We start from the raw sequence: 16338 nt of genomic DNA, 5'->3' as shown, positions 1-16338 counted from the left end.
CAGGGAACTCTACTCAATATTCTGTAATAACTTAAATGAGAAAAGAATTTGAAAAACAATAGATACATGTATATGTATAACTGAATCACTTTGCTGTACACCTGAAACTAACACAACATTGTTAATCAACTATACTCCAATATAAAATAAAAATTTTGAAAAAAGCACACACACAAATAACACATATCATACTTTATTATGATTACTTTTATTTTGGCAAACTATATGTGACATAAAACTTACTTAAAGCGTGCAGTGCACTCGCATTAAGTACATCCACGTTGTTGGGCAACCATCATCACTATTCATCACCAGAACATTTTCATCACCCTGAACTGAAACTCTGAACCCATTAAGCAATAACTCCCACTACCCTGCAGCCTCAGGTAAGCCCTACCCTACTTTCTGTAGCCCATACCTTATTTAAATTTCCTCAGTTTTTATCTAATGATATTTTTCTGCTGTAGAGTTACATCTAGGGTATCACTTAATATTTATTTGTCATGTCTCTTTAGGTGTCTCTTGGTTGTGGCGTTTCCTTAGGCTCTTCTCATTTTTGTTACCCTTGACAGTTTGAAAGGGTACTGGTAGTCTGGAGGATGCCCCTTTACTGGAACTCGTTTCATATTTTTCTCATGAGTTTACTGGGGTGTGGGGATCCTGGGAAGAAGATCACAGAGATAAAGCACCATCTTCGTCACATCATATCAAGGTTACCTACTAATTAACAATTTTTGACTGTTGATGTTGACCTTGATCATCTGGCTGAAGGAGTGTTGGTCAGGTTTTTCTATTGTAAAGTTACTCTTTTTCCCCCCTTTTTTTCCATACTGTACTTTTTGGAAGGAAGTTAAGGAACAGGGAGTTATGGAGTTAGTTTTTAAATTACTTCAGGACACACTTTATGTGGCATCTGTCCAGCTCACATGATTTCCCATTCCCGGGGGGAAATTCCCTCCCCCAAATCCATCAGGGTGGTCCGCCACACGCCCCATCCCTTAAACACCTTCTCTCTTAAGCAGCCAGATTTATTCTATGAAATCCTGTCTCTTGGCCACAGATGTTTAGAGAGAGTTGAGTCAACAAAGTCCCTTCCCCAGGTGCTTGGAATTTTAGGGCAGGCCAGGCTCTCTGCATGCCCAAGCCCAATACAGCTACTGTTAATGATTATTTAATTACACCTTTCACTTGACTATTAATTATGCAAATAGTGTAGCTCAGATGCTTCCGACATTGGTGATTGCCTACTTAGCATCCGTTCCTCCCTCCATCCTTTACCACACAAACCCAATTTTATTTCTAAGACTATTTCTCCCATGCAACCCATGTGCCCCAGGAATGGAGCCTCCCCCCCACCCAGCTCCAGGAGTGGGCCTAATTGTTCCAAGAGTAATGCCATCTTTCTTGACTGTGATAGGTTCAGGAACAGGCATGTGACTCAATTAAAGACAATGAGATGTGTGGAAAATTTTCTAGGGCTTCCTGAGACAGATCTCCTTTGCTCTTTTTGGTTCCTCTTGAAGGGACCCTCTCTCCCTTCTGCGTGTTGTCATATATAGACTGTAACCCCTGCATACACCGCCAGACCAGCCCCCAAAGCAGCTGGAACACAGAGGAGGGCAACCTAGAGGATGTCAGTGCAATGGAGCAAGAATCACGCTGATGCCTACCCTTCCTCTAGAGCAGTGCTACTCAGAATGTAGGGTGAGCTGTTTGTTACATTCTGCGATGACACAAAGAAGCTGAGAGTAAATGTTTAGAGACGTTTGTAGTGATTTGACATTGCCATGACAGCTCAACGTGTGACCAGTGAATTTGTGTAGTTGACCAGTTTGAGTGCTGTCCAACAAAGAGAAGAGTTGCAAGTAGTGCCATCTGTGTACAAGTCTTGTGCATTAGGACCATGTAGCAATCTGCACTGGATTGAAAAAAAAAAAACGATACATCACCACCAAATGTCCTTCACCACTGATAGTTTGGGAGGCACTGCTCTAGACTTAGTAATTACATGAGCCAATTAATTCCCTATTTTTTAAGACAATGCGGATTCTGTTTTCTCCAATTAACACCAAAGCATCTGAACTGATACAGTGAGTGAATCAAGTAAAAAAATAAGAGACCACATAGACATATTGGACATTTTTTGTAGGGTATACATGTTAAATTAGACTGTGTGTGTGTGTGTGTGTGTGTGTGTGTGTGTGTGTGTGTGTGTGTGTGTGTTTTCACCTTGCTCTGATTCTGGGTAATCATTTCTTTTTTTTTTTTTAAACATCTTTATTGGGGTATAATTGCTTTACAATGGTGTGTTAGTTTCTGCTTTATAAGTGAATCAGTTATACATATACATATGTTCCCATATGTCTTCCCTCTTGCGTCTCCCTCCCTGGGTAATCATTTCTTAACGGGTCCTGATTGCAAAAATTTCAGGAAGAGAATAACTTCTCTTTGGTACCCTTGCCGGCTGTTGGCATTTCCCAGCCTTAGTTCTTTGATTTGAATGTGATACCATAATAAAACACATGGGAGAGATTCTAGAAGAACAGAAATTCCATTTGTATCTCTAGGGAGAATAAGAGGAAAAAGGGTAACTTCATGTCATTCTCTGATTGTTTTTACCTTTGTATTTCAAAACGTTTCTAATATTGGGAGAATACCAATGTAATTATTATAACCTTTTTTTTTTTGGTCACAGCCTTTAAGGAGTTATCAGAATTATAAGTTATAAAAATATTATTTATAAGTTACAAAAAATAGGTCTTTACCTTTTTTTCCCCTAGTGAATGAAGAAAAGGGCCATCATGATTATTGTGTACATATAAATAGAATAAATGCATTTGTTAAAAGATGCAAAACTTTTGTTTTTGTTTTTTTGGTGATTATTCTCTTCTGGTATTATTTTGATCCTAAAGGAATGTTTTTAGAGAATTTTTGTTTACCATCCCAAAGATGATCTTTAAGCTAGCGATATGAAGAAAGTTGCTGTATGAAATTTAAAAAATTCAAGTATTCTTACAACAGAGACGAAATGAGCACATCTTTTCAGCCTGGATGGAATGAAGCCACGTGACAATTGATTTATAGTGTGCACTGACGTAGCCATTAAGAGCTCTGGAAGCACTACTTGTGTTGAAGGATGAGGCAGATGGGGTGTTCTAGAGAACAACTAGAGGGTTTATTTTGGCCTCAAAGCTGGTTACTATTATAAGAGATAGCAAACTGGGCAATAGCTGCAGCAGAAGGGCCTCAACAGATGAGCCTGATATATTATTTTAAGAACTTTCTTCCAAAGCCAAATCATAACACCTCATTGCTTTATATGAAGTAGAAAACACATTTTCTTATTGGACTTGCTTTCCTTGAAAATGGTAAAAGTAAATTCATAAACTTAGATCATATTGTATATAAAAATGGTGGAGCTCTTGTTTCAATGATACGATGAAACATTACATCATCGTCGTGCACCTTGTTGGTACAGACATCTCTCTGCGTAAGTGGCATTCCTTAACTGATCCCCTGGTTCATTTTTTAAATTCAGTTGTATGGCAGAGCCAGCAATACTCACCAAATATTCCATGGACTCCCCTAATTCTCAGTCTCCCTTTTAATTGACTTGGGGCCAGGTGTCTAGATTAGGCCAATGGGCCATGAGCAAAAGGGCCTTTTGTCACTTCTGGTCCAAGGCAATTAAAAACAAGTCTAGGTTTCCATAATCTTCTTCCCTTTGGTGGTGACCATTTTGACATAGAGGAGTCACAGAGGGAGGCAACCTCCAGCACTGAGTCACCATGTCAAGGAGAGCAGCTGCTTCAGACATTTTGTAAATCGGAAAGAAACTTTTGCCTTGAGAAGCCACTGAAATTTTGGTTACAACCATGATAGAACTACTAACCCATTCACCACTTGTAGTGTTGCGATAATCCCAGAGGCAGGGAGATTGATATCTGATGTAGATGTGGGCACACGGTGGCGTCCCTGGGGGCCCTATTTAGGCATTGCTCATTTGCTGCCATGCTCTTACTGGGTGAGCAGAACTATCCTAGGAGCTTTGACGATATAAACAACAACTTCAACAACAAAATGATCTTAGTCCTAAATCCGTTCAGCCCAAAGATGAGTAGCATACACTTCCTCCCTTCAATAAACTTATAGTCTGGTAGGAGAGGTTTAGGACAGGTACCAAGTAACTAAAATACAAGGTGGAGCAACAAAGAACGTTTTCTAGACTTGAAGAGATTATAAACTGTAGATTATAACTTAGAGAAGACACATCACTCACATTAACTCAATTAGAAAAACAACATGCGTGAGTTTGTGTGTTCTAGGGTATAGTAGCACTATGGGAATTTGGAGAGTGAAGATACTGTTATGAGGTTGAGGTTTTTTTGAAGGATAATTTTTATTTTTATGTACAGAAAAGTTAGCATTGTGCTTTCATCCCACTTTGGTGGCAAGATCTTCAGCCTTTGCCTTTCCATCTCGGCAATGAGAGCCACAGATTTTCTTTGGACCTGTGATATTGCCTCACAGTGATGGTGGATCTCTGCATATCTGTCATTATAACTGGTCCTAATAGCTTCCACCAGCTTAGCTAGAGCTCCTCTGTCTTCCGAGTTAACCCGTGCGAAGAGTCTTTCTGAAGATGAGACATCTCAGCCTGGCCCTTCCCTTGAGAATGAACTCGGGAACTCCCCTTTCATGGCCCAAGGCAGGCAGGAGGCCAGCGAGCTCAGTGGGGTCCACAAGTGTGCCGTTGCCACCTTCTGAGCCCTCTTGTTCTCCACAAGGTGGGGACGACATTAACACCTGCTCAAAGGACAGGCGGTCTCAGTGGGGACTTCCCCTTCGTGGGTGGCTTTCTTCTAGCTGGGACAACAGCTTCTGCTTTCGTTTTGTCTCTGGGCTGGGCTCGTGGGCCAGCTTAAGCGGTTGAATAGCCATTTGGACCCCTCCCACCCCAAGACCTGGGTGAACTGTCTCACCAAAGGGGGCCCTTTCAGACACTCACGGAGGAGAGCCTTTGCCACTGACAAAGCGGATGGCACAGTTACGTGCCCCATTTTGCAGGCCTACCTGGAAATGATAATTGGCTTGTGATTTAAACACTTTAAAACATTTTGCTAGCATTTAAAGTTTTGGTCAACATAATATATATACATGTTTCAAATCAACAGGTCCCGTGTCAGGCCTTTTGCCACCGAGTCACATGATGGTTTACACTTGTACAGGGGTTTTCCAGCTTATTCTTAGAGAAATAGATCTGACCATTCAAGGGCAGTTAAATCTGTACTTCTAGATTTCAACATTTGTAATATGACTGCAATATTGAATGTTTCCACCATAGTAGATTTTTTTCTTAATTGAAAGGAGCAGATCAAATCCATTTTTATCACTTTTCTTTTTGCTGAGGAAAAATGAATTTCTCATGTGCTATAAAGACAGCACCAGCCCTTTTTGTCCCCTTTGAATAAAGGTATGATGTTAGCTATACTATGAAATTTATCCTCAGGATTCTGTAAGTAATTGTACTAAGAGACTGGTCTTTTGTCTCTGTTTTAGCTCTGTTGCTCTCTCTTACCCAACCTCTTATTAATCTACTAATGAAGAGATAGAAAAGAATAAAAATTGGGGCAGTAGACTATATATATATATATATATATATATATCTCAATAGATTATATAAATATATCTGTATATAATATACCTATCTATATATTTATATATACATAGATAATATAAATACAAATCTATCTACATAGTATATATATATACATATATATAAATAAACCTAGGCCTGATATGCTTTTCATAAGAACTATTATATGATTGTTTTAAGTGTCCATTATATATCCTCTGAACCAAATTTTCTCGTTTTTAGTATATTTTCTCCTAGAAAGATAAATGAGGCACTCCATAGTGGAATAAAAAACAGATCTGGCTTTTGGGAGTTGGGAAAGTTCTGGTAAAATGCCAAGTGCTGAGCTGCAGGTTTTCGAAATTGTTTATTTTCAAACCTACAGATGTAGAAAAATATCACATAAAGCCTCATGTCATTGCTTCTGACAGGGAAATAGGTCAGCTGCCCAGGTGGTGTCTGAGGAAAAAAAACACGGAAATAGGTAATGTGTAAATCTTGTTTTCAGCTCAGACTGTTTTTGCTGTGTAAGAGGCTCTGTGGGATTGAAAATCATCACTACCACTCCTTGGTTATTGTCTCTTAATCTGGTGGTCTGACGTTTATGGTTGTGGTCACAGTTATTTGAAAGAGCTGAGTTTTTTAAACTTTGGAAATTCTAAATTAATTCAGTACTGATATATTCATGGTAACCTATAAAATCAACTCTTGTTCCCAAGGGGCACGGGCCTAGATCCCTTTTAATAGCAAATCAGTGTGGAATTCTAAATGCCATTATTCCGACTTCAGTTCATATGGTGAATGAACTGAACGCCCATAATGTGGGAAGCAGCGGTGGTGCGCACTGAGGGCGGGATGGAGATTTCTAGACCTGAAGGATGCCAGGTAGAAAAGTGTGGGAGGAAGGCCGGGGAGCATGAGCCTCCCAGAGATGGGGGAGAAGCTCCCAGGGTTGTCTTTTCCCACATGGGGAAGACACATTTCATTAGCAGAACTGGTGGTAGCTGTGTTCTTTATCTTGTAGACAGATGATGTGATGTAAGGCGGATTTGCTACAGAGATGGGTAGTGACACTGTTTTGGAACCATTTTAAGTCATAACAAGTAGTAATGGGGGAAGTCACTGCAGTCAGGGGATGCCCCAACCATCAGATATCTGGAAGGGAAGGAGGTCAGGAAGGTGGTGGGGTGGATTCAGACAGAGATTCTGGGATCCAAGAACATGTGGGGTTGACCCTGAAAAGATAAGTCCTCAGTACACAGGGAAAGGATTTCTGCAGATAAGCCTCTTGCCCCATCTACAAAGCTACCTAAAGTGCCCTGATAAGCTACCATTTGGAGTTCGATGTGTCTCTTTGGAACTCCATTCCACATGAATTTTACTCCAGGAGAGACAAAGCTCGAGTCTAGTATATCAGTGACTTCAACTAAATTGTCAGAAACTTCTCAGAATTTGTTTCAGAATACAGTATATACTCAAAAGACAGAAGTTAAAAAAGGAGAAATGTTTGCAACAAAAAGAATCTTGTTAACTATAAAGGAATCTACCAACACATCTAAGTCCACATCACATATTCTAAATATTCCCCCAAACATCCAAAAGTTTTTGAGTGCTAGCAGGATTTTGTTCACAAATTCTTATTGCTCAAATGAGGCACCGAAAATTCTCATCCTTTTTACAAGTGGACAAACTACAGCTCAGAAGGCGCTGGAGAAGAAAAGATTGTCCAATGTCATAAAGTGAAAACAAAAAAAAAGATCAAAAATTGATTTAACTGCATTATGCTTTGCATAATATTTTTAAAATGGCCATCTGTTTTTGTTTTAGAAATGTATTCCCACTGAGTACATCAGGTAATTCTCCAAACTCAAGAAACTTCAAGGGAAAAGAGAGAGGAGAGAAAGTCAAGCAGATTTTATCTTAAATTTTTGTCTGATTTCAATTTATTAAAAACTGAATGCTACTAATATTAATAATTTTTTGTTTTTTTAAAATTAAGGCGAAACTTATGTAACACCAAAGTATACAAATCTTCAATGAATTTTATATACTTGTGTAACCACCACCTAGATTAAGTTTAGAATATTTCCAGCATACCAGAAGGCTTTCTTATTCTCTCTTCCAATCAATACCCCCAGGATCCCCCCAAAACCACACCTCTGGCCTCTGTCTATCCCCATAGATTAGTGTTTCCTGTTTTTGAACTTCAAATAAATGGGATTCTGGCTTCTTTTGCTGAACATTATGTCTGTGAGATTCATCCTTGTTTTGTGTAGCAGTAATTTGTTCTTTTACATTGCTGTGTTGTATTCCATTGTATGAATACACTACATTTATTTATCCATTCTCCTGTGGGTGGACCTTTGGGTTGTTTCTGCCTTGAGGAACTATTTCGAATAATACTGCCATGAATGTTCTTATACTTGTCTTCTAGTAAAGACAGCCACTTATTTCTGTTAGAGTTATACCCAGGAATGAAAATACCAAGTCATAGGGCATAACTCTATTTAGCCTGGTAGATACTGCTAAATGGCTTCCAAACTGGTGGAAGAATTTATCCTTCCATAGTAATGTATGAGAGTTCCAGTAGCTCCTCGTCAACACTTGGTTTTATCTGTCCTTTAATTTTGGTGTTGGGGTGGGTGTATCTCAGTGTAGTTTAAATTTGCATTTCCCCAATAACTAACGATGTTGAGCACCATAATGAATATTTACCCAAAAATTCACAATCTTACTACTCTACTTTTATTATTCTGTTAAGTCTTTTCAGTGCAGCCTATGTATGTAATTACACTCAGGGTAAATCTAGAATTGTGTTGTGTATTTTTACATTAAACATTTTAAAGTTTGTTATGGCCTTCATACTTATCTTTTAAAATGGCTTCTTCATATCCCACTGAGTTTGACGCAGTCTAATTTACTTAGCTATTTCCCTCTTGTTGAGTATTACGTTACTTCCCATTTTCCTCTGGCTCATTGTTGTTCAGAAGGACAAATGGTGTATCACCCCAGAAACTATCATTGTGGAGGTGATGTGCCAGCTAGGTGCTTTGATAAGGGTTTAGTTTTATTTCTAGTACAACCTTCAGAAGTAAGTGTTATGTCTATTTTACAGATGAGGAATCGGATGCCAGGCTATATTAGCTTGTTTCTTCGTGGAAGATAGTTCCAGGCTTTGGATTTGGAAAAAAATTCTGTACAGACATCAGAATGAACATAAGGTGATCTGACTCTGGGGTTCTACAGAGTTACATTTACCTGAGAGGGTTCATGGCCAGTGAAAGCTTGACACATCTTCTTTAGGATACTGTGGTCACCTCATAAATTATAAGGGCCACATTAATTGTCTTCCAATGGGAGTGAGACCTCTGGGGTTCAAATCTCAGCTCCCACCCTTATTTACTGGGTAATCTTGGGTGAGTTATTCAACTTCTCTTCACCTCTGTTTTCTCATCTGTAAAATGGATATAATAGCCACCTCCAGGGCTGCTGTCAAGATAAATGAACTAATATGTAGGAAACCTTTAGCATAGTGCCAGGCACATAGCACTCAGTGAGAATCAACTCAGATTCAATCATCCCCTAATTTTCCCATATCTTCCCAATACTATAAGGTTCATTATTTTTAGCTAGAAGTCACCTTAGAGATCATACAGGCTAGTGCTTTACAAACTTGCTCATTTCTTCTTCCTTTTTAAACAATGGACTCTTTTTTTCCTAGTACAAGGTACGTGGAACTCTAGCATCTAAGGCTGCTGCCACTGGCTGCCAGTGAGCACATGACCTTTCTGAGCTGAAGGCTCCTCTTTTATATTCCTCAAGGAATAGGGTGAAGGGAGAACTCATTCACAATCAGAGGTGTTACTACCTCGTTACTAGGCCAGATAAGTGGTGTTGTAAGCATGGATCTGGACCCAAACCCATTCATTTTATCCATGAGGATGCTGAGTTCTATGGCAGCTGCTAATGACAAGGAAACTTAAAAGTGGCAGAATTAGAACTTGAACTTAGAGTCAGTGGATTTTCAGCTATGCTGGTTACATTTTACTGCCTCTCTAGCAAGAAGAAGGAAACGATGGGAAGAGCACTGGACTTGGAAACAGGAGACCTGGGTTTGGGTCTTGGCTTTGCCTCTAGTTTTATAATCATCAGGACACTTGCTATCATATTTGTCCAGCTCACAGGCTTCCCCTTTCTCTACAGACTACCCTCTTCAAGTTTGTGCCAAACGGCTCCACCCTTTGTCCATAGCTAATGGGCACTGTTTATTTTGAAGGAAAACTGGCTCCTTAGTCCTCAAAGGTCCGCTCCTATGTAAAATGCAGGTGTAGGTCTAATTAGAATCAGCTGATGGAATCATGTTGCCCTTGGTAAACTTGGCTAGAAATGAGATTCCTTCTGAATCTTGAAACAAATCTATTTTTTAAAGAGTAATAATACCCTGGATGCCATAGGCTTAAATATGGATTTGTAGTGTCACAATTAAAGTCTGTTCTTTGTTGGCCCAAGGCTGGTCTTTCACCTCTTTCAAGAGTCAGTCTTTGGGATGTCCTTAGCATGCATGGGAATTCTTTTCTGATCTGGCCCTATATGATTTTCTTGCCTCATCTTCCCCCACTGCCAAGTATGTACACACTCAAATACTTGTCGTTCCCCAGATACTCCATACTCTCCTTGCTTTGCCTTTGAACGTGATGTACCTTTTCCCCGGAATGCCCTCTCCTGTTGGGCTAACTGCCATCTATTGTTCAAGACCAAGTTCCACGTGTCAGTTCTTCTGGATGGCCTCTCCTGACCCAGCTGGCTGCCCTCCTCTGTGCACTCACAGATTACAACCTACTGGTGTTCTGTTGTGGTGGCTGGTTCTCTTGTATGGCTCCCCCACTAACTGTGAGCTCCTTGAGTGTAGAAATGTAAACTATTCACCTCAGTATTTCTATGACTTAGAAGAACCAATGGCAGAACAGAAACAATTCATAAATATTTGCTGAATGAATAAAGAATGAATAATTCTTCCTGACAGGAGAAGACAAACACTATAGAGACGTTATTACATAGTGGTGGTCAGTCCTGTTGTAACCTCTGTTAGAACTGAAATTGTGACCTTTAATAAGTGACTTGCTGAGATTCAGTAGTTTTAAAACAAGTTTCAGTAAGGTGCCTTTGAACTTGAGTTTCTAGTCCTTTTGGAATTTAAAATCCCTTTACTCACTTTTGTTTCTGAAATTGTTATAAACCAGAGGCAATCTCAAATTCAATCTGGTTGGGTTATTATATAAACCTACGAATTACTTGTCTTCAGGCTTGTATTTGCACTTGTAACAATCATATACATTATTACGATTTGGAAAAAGGATTCCAGAACCCAATGATGCAAGACTGCTACAACCCTTATTAAAAAGAAAGAGTAAATTGAATAGATATTTGCTCTTTATTCCTATTTAGAGAATGTTCCCATCTCAAGCTTCATTAAATAGAGAAAGCCATTAGAATTGTTAGGTTTTTAAGTTCCTTAGTCCTTTCAAACAATGGTTCTTATCAACAAAGTGGGTATAGAGGAAATATACCTTAACATAACAAAGGCCAATATATGACAAGCCACAGCTAACATCATATTCAATGATGAAAAGCTGAAAGCTTTTCCTCTAAGATCAGAAACAAGGTGCCCACTCTTGCCACTTTTATTCAACGTAGTACTGGAAGTCCTAGTCACAGCAATTAGGCAAGAAAAAGAAATAAAGGCATCCAAATGGGAAAGGAAGTAGAACTGTCACTGCTTGCAGATGACATGAAACTATATATAGAAAACTCTAAAGACCCCCACAAAAAAACTGTTAGAACTAGTAAATGAAGTCAGTAAAGTTGCAGGATACAAAATGAATATATCAATCTGTTGCATTTCTACACACTAGTAACAAATTATCAGAAAGAAAAAATTAAGAAAATAATTCTATTTACAACTGCAACAAAAATAATTACCTAGAGATTATCATACTAAGTGAAGTAAGTCAGAGAAAGACAAATATCATATGATATCACTCATATGTAGACTCTAATTTAAAAGATACTAATGAACTTTATTTACAAAATAGAAACAGACTTACAGACATCAAAAATGAATTTATGGTTACCAAAGGGGAAACGTGGGGGGGGGGGGGCGAATAAATCAGGAGTTTAGGATTAACGTACACACTACTATACATAAGATGGATAACCAGTAAGGACCTACTGTATAGCACAGGGAACTCTCCTCAATATTCTGTGATAATTTATATGAGAAAAGAATCTGAAAAAGAATGAATATATGTATAACTGAATCACTTTGCTGTATACCTGAGACTAACACAACATTGTAAATCAACTATACTCTGATAAAATTAAAAAAAAATTACCTAGGAAAAAATTTAACCAAGGAGGTGAAAGATCTGTACACCGAAAATTATAAGACACTGATGAAAGAAATTGAAGGAGACACGAATAAATGGAAAGATATTCTGTACTCATGGACTGAAGAATATTGTTAAAATGTCCATACTACCCAAAATAATCTACAGATTCAACACAATTCCTATTAAAATTCCAATGGCATTTTTCACAGAAATAGAACAAACACTCCTAAAATTTGTATGGAACCATAAAAGACCCTGAATAGCCAAAGCAACCTTGAGAACAAAGCTGGAGGCATCATGTGTTCGTAGACAGAGAGGACAGATTGTTGCCAGAGCTGGGCGATGGGGAGTGGGTGAATAGGTGAAGATGGGTAAAAGGTACAAACTTGTAGGTATAAAATAATTAACTCATAGGGATGTACTTTACAGCATGGTGACTATAATCAAGCACACTGCATTATATATTTGAAAGTTGCTAAGAGAGTAGATCTTAAAATTTTTTTATGACATGGAAAAAAATGTGTGACTATGTGTGGTGATGGTTGTCAACCAGACTTATTGTGGTGACCATTTCACAATATATACAAATGTTGAGTCACTGTGTTGTACACTTGAAACTAATATTTCAGTTATGTATCAAAAAATCATCTTAAATTTCAAAAATTAATACTTGTTTCTTTGCTTCTTTGTTTTTGACCAGAACCACATAGCATCACCAAAATTGTCTACTCAGGAAGAATTTGTAATGAGTTTATATGATGAGATTTCATTGAGTTAACTACCTCCCCCAAATAACATCCCTTTTTTGGAAAACCTTGAAGTTCAGATAGCTGTTATTCCTTTGTTAATTTGTCTTCTAAGTGAAACGCAAAGTCCTGTCAGGTAAGATTTATTTTTATTGTGGCAGTGGTGGGGAAGTGAAGAAATTTTATCTATATTCTGTTTTCTGTTATTCAGATATATCATTTTCCTATATTAACAAGGAATGTGGGAAATACACTGTGCTTGTTTGAGGTTTCACAAAATATCCTCTAGTTTCTAATGTTGTGTTTGTGGTCCATGTTGATCGATCATATCACATGAAAGTCTGTCTTTGGGCCTCTCGCCTTCTGAGATGGCCCGTATTCTGTCTGTGGAGTGTGTATCTTCCTGAATAAACCTTCCTTCTCTTTACTATGGTTCGCTCTTGAGTTCTTCCCTGGGCGAAGCCAAGAACCCACACTTGGTGGCCGTCCCAGGGACTCGCCTGAGACCTGGGACGTGACCCTTCTCTCCAGCCCCACATTCTTTCCTGCAACATCTTTTCTGGTGCCCAACTTGGGACCTCAAAGGGCATAATTTTGATCTTCCTGTCGGGCTATGGCTCCTCTCTGGAGCGTGGCTGTGACCTGTCCTGAGCCATGTAGATTCAAGTAGGATCTGGCAAAGACCAGTTCTCTGGCCAGGAAGGAGCCCACCAAGACCAAGACTTTTCTCCCCTCCAACTTTCTCATTCTCCTATTGCTCTGTCTCTTTGGACTTGAGAAGATCCACCAAGACGACCACCGGGCATCCAAATTAAGACCACGTGACAAGTGTTGACAACTCGGTTGAGTGAATTTCCCCTCTGTGGCTCCTCGAGCCCAATTCCCCCTCCCTGCTTGTTTTTAGTCCCAGCTCGGTTCCGGGACGCTGGAACGACGTCGGGGGCCCACGTTGGGGGGACTCCTTGAGTCCTCCTCTGGATTTGCAGTCGTCCCTCCCCGAGTGCTCTCGGGCTTATGGCCTCATTGCGCCCCCAAGAGGATTTTGGGGGAGAGCACTTCCCTTGTGGAGGTCACAGGTAGACTTTATCAACCCCTGAGCGGAGGCAGCGGGTGAGCACCTTTCTCAGTGGGCTTTCGAATCTCTGGCCTAGGAAGTGTCATGGCTGTACACCTTCCTTTCTATTCTGGGAAGCGTCGTGGCTGCACACCTTCCCTCCTTTCCTGGATTTCTCTTATATCCTCCGACTTCTCTCTTGACTTCTTGGACTGTCTACTGATACTTGAGCTTCCTTGCTGGCTTTACCAGTAGGTTGTGTTGCCTTTTACTGTCTGTGGAGAGGTAGCCCCTCCTCAACATCACAAGGATCATATCCTGAGGGGAGCTTTTGCCTTGTATTGTTATCACTGCCTTGTGGCACTCCAGCCCTACCCTTCGGCTCTATTTGTTTCTCTTTCTTTTGTTTCAATGATAAAGGTAATCCATTTAGTTGGCTCAGGGCCTAGGTCTCCTCTCTCCTTCTCTGAAGGATTTAGGCCCTGAAACTCTGGTTGCTTTTTCTCCCACTGGCTCTGGTTCCTTTTCCTGACTAATCCAAGGGGCCTACTCAGGCTCACCGACCAGGCAGATATCGGGTGCTCACAGGGACCCCACTGTTGACACTGGGAGAACGCCAGGACAAATAACTACCACCTCGCCAGGATCCATCAGACTCTTGTCAAGACATCCTAATAAGAAATGGGGGCAATTACAAGCACCCCAAAGGACTCCCCGCTAGGATGCATATTAGCTAACTGGGGAAATTTTAGACAGGATGGTTTAAGAAAAAAATTAATTTTTATTTGCAATACTGCATGGCCCCAATACAAAATAGGGGACCAAGAGATCTGGCCAAAAAAAAAAAAAAAAAAGGGTCACTGAATTACAATACCATCTTGCAGCTGGACCTATTTTGTAAAAGGGAAGGTAAATGGGGGGAAGTCCCATACATCCAAACGTTTATGACCCTATTCCAAAATCCAGGTCTAAAGAACTCCTGCCAGGTGTGCTTGGCTCACATCCCTTCAAAGTGCCTTCTTCCTCCACGGGAGGCTGTTTTATTTATTTTTAAATTAATTTATATTTTTGGCTGCAGTGGGTCTTTGATGCTGCGTGCGGGCTTTCTCTAGTTGCGGTGAGCTGGGGCTACTCTCCGTTGTGGTGCGCAGGCTTCTCACTGCTGTGGCTTCTCTTGTTGCAGAGCACAGGCTCTAGGTGCACGGACTTCAGTCGTTGTGGCTCGCAGGTTCCAGAGTTCAGGCTCGGTAGTTGTGGCGCGCGGGCTTAGTTGCTCTGCGGCATGTGGGATCTTCCTGGAGCAGGGCTCGAACCCGTGTCCCCGGCATTGGCAGGCGGATTCTTAACCACTGCGCCACCAGGGAAGTCCTGAGCCTGATGTTTTAGATGATCCTCTTATGAGTCCACCTCCCTGGGCTCCATAACTGAGAACTCCTACCTCCCCCAATTCTGACAGGGACACTGTCTTCTGGACTGTTTAACCCTAATGCCCCATCTGTGGAGCTGGAGACCCCAGCCCACCATGAATCAGCTCACGGATTTGGCCTTTGGAGTATTTAACAATAAAGATAGTGTTGAAGAGGCAAAACGGATTCAGGGACAACAGCTAAAAGCACAATTACTGGAGGCAGCTCTACCTCTGCACCACCTCAGATGGTAACAGCTCAGGGTTACCATCCCTTGGGAAGACCCATGGTGAGGACAGGATCCAGGAAGCCTGGATTGGAGCCACTGTCTCACTGAGAGAGGATCGGTTTTAAGTACAGCCAGAAGGGCGACAGGAAGGGCAAATACTCCCTCTGTGGGAAAAATCCACCGAGACCCTGCCCGATATGAAAACGAGAGAGCCACTGGAAATGGGACTGCCCCCAGTCCCAAAGGGGACTTGGGGCTCCCAAATCGATGATGACTGAGAGGACCAAAGACTGACAGGGCCCGGGACCCTCCCTGGCTCCCAAAGGACACCTGATCATTTCTCTGAAGGAGTCTTGGGTAACCATTGACATGGCAGGTAGGAGAGTTATTTTCTTATTAGATATGGGGGCTGCCTGCTCTGTGCTGATTTCCCTGGACCCTTGTTCTCCCAATTCTGTATGATAATGGGGATTGAAGGAAAGCCCAAAACCAAGCGATTCACCCCTCCCCTCCACTGCTCGCTAGGAAATTTTACCTTTGCACTTCATTTTCTGCTTGTGCCTGAGTGCCCTGTCCCCTTGTTGGGAAGGGACTTGCTCACTAAATTCCAGACAACAGTCCAAGCTGGAGACCCTTATGGGTTAGAAAACAACTGCTCTTGGCCGGAGAAATCTACCTCAGTCCCAAGCCAGAGGAGGTCTCCGTTCCGCCCCAATCTAAGTTCTTAAACTATGGGCTGTTAAACTTGTTCACAGTGTTAAAATGTCACCTTCTTCTGCATTCCCCGGCACCCAGACTTCCAATATTTCTTTTCCTTTGAGTGGACAAATCCAGACACTGTAATGCCATGAATGCCTCCACTCTCTGTGCTTATAAAAT

Source organism: Phocoena sinus, chromosome 18 (assembly GCF_008692025.1).
Source record: "Phocoena sinus isolate mPhoSin1 chromosome 18, mPhoSin1.pri, whole genome shotgun sequence".
Classification (NCBI taxonomy): Eukaryota; Metazoa; Chordata; class Mammalia; order Artiodactyla; family Phocoenidae; genus Phocoena; species Phocoena sinus.
The sequence above is the reverse complement of the archived record's forward strand: the minus strand, read 5'-3'. Positions refer to the sequence as shown.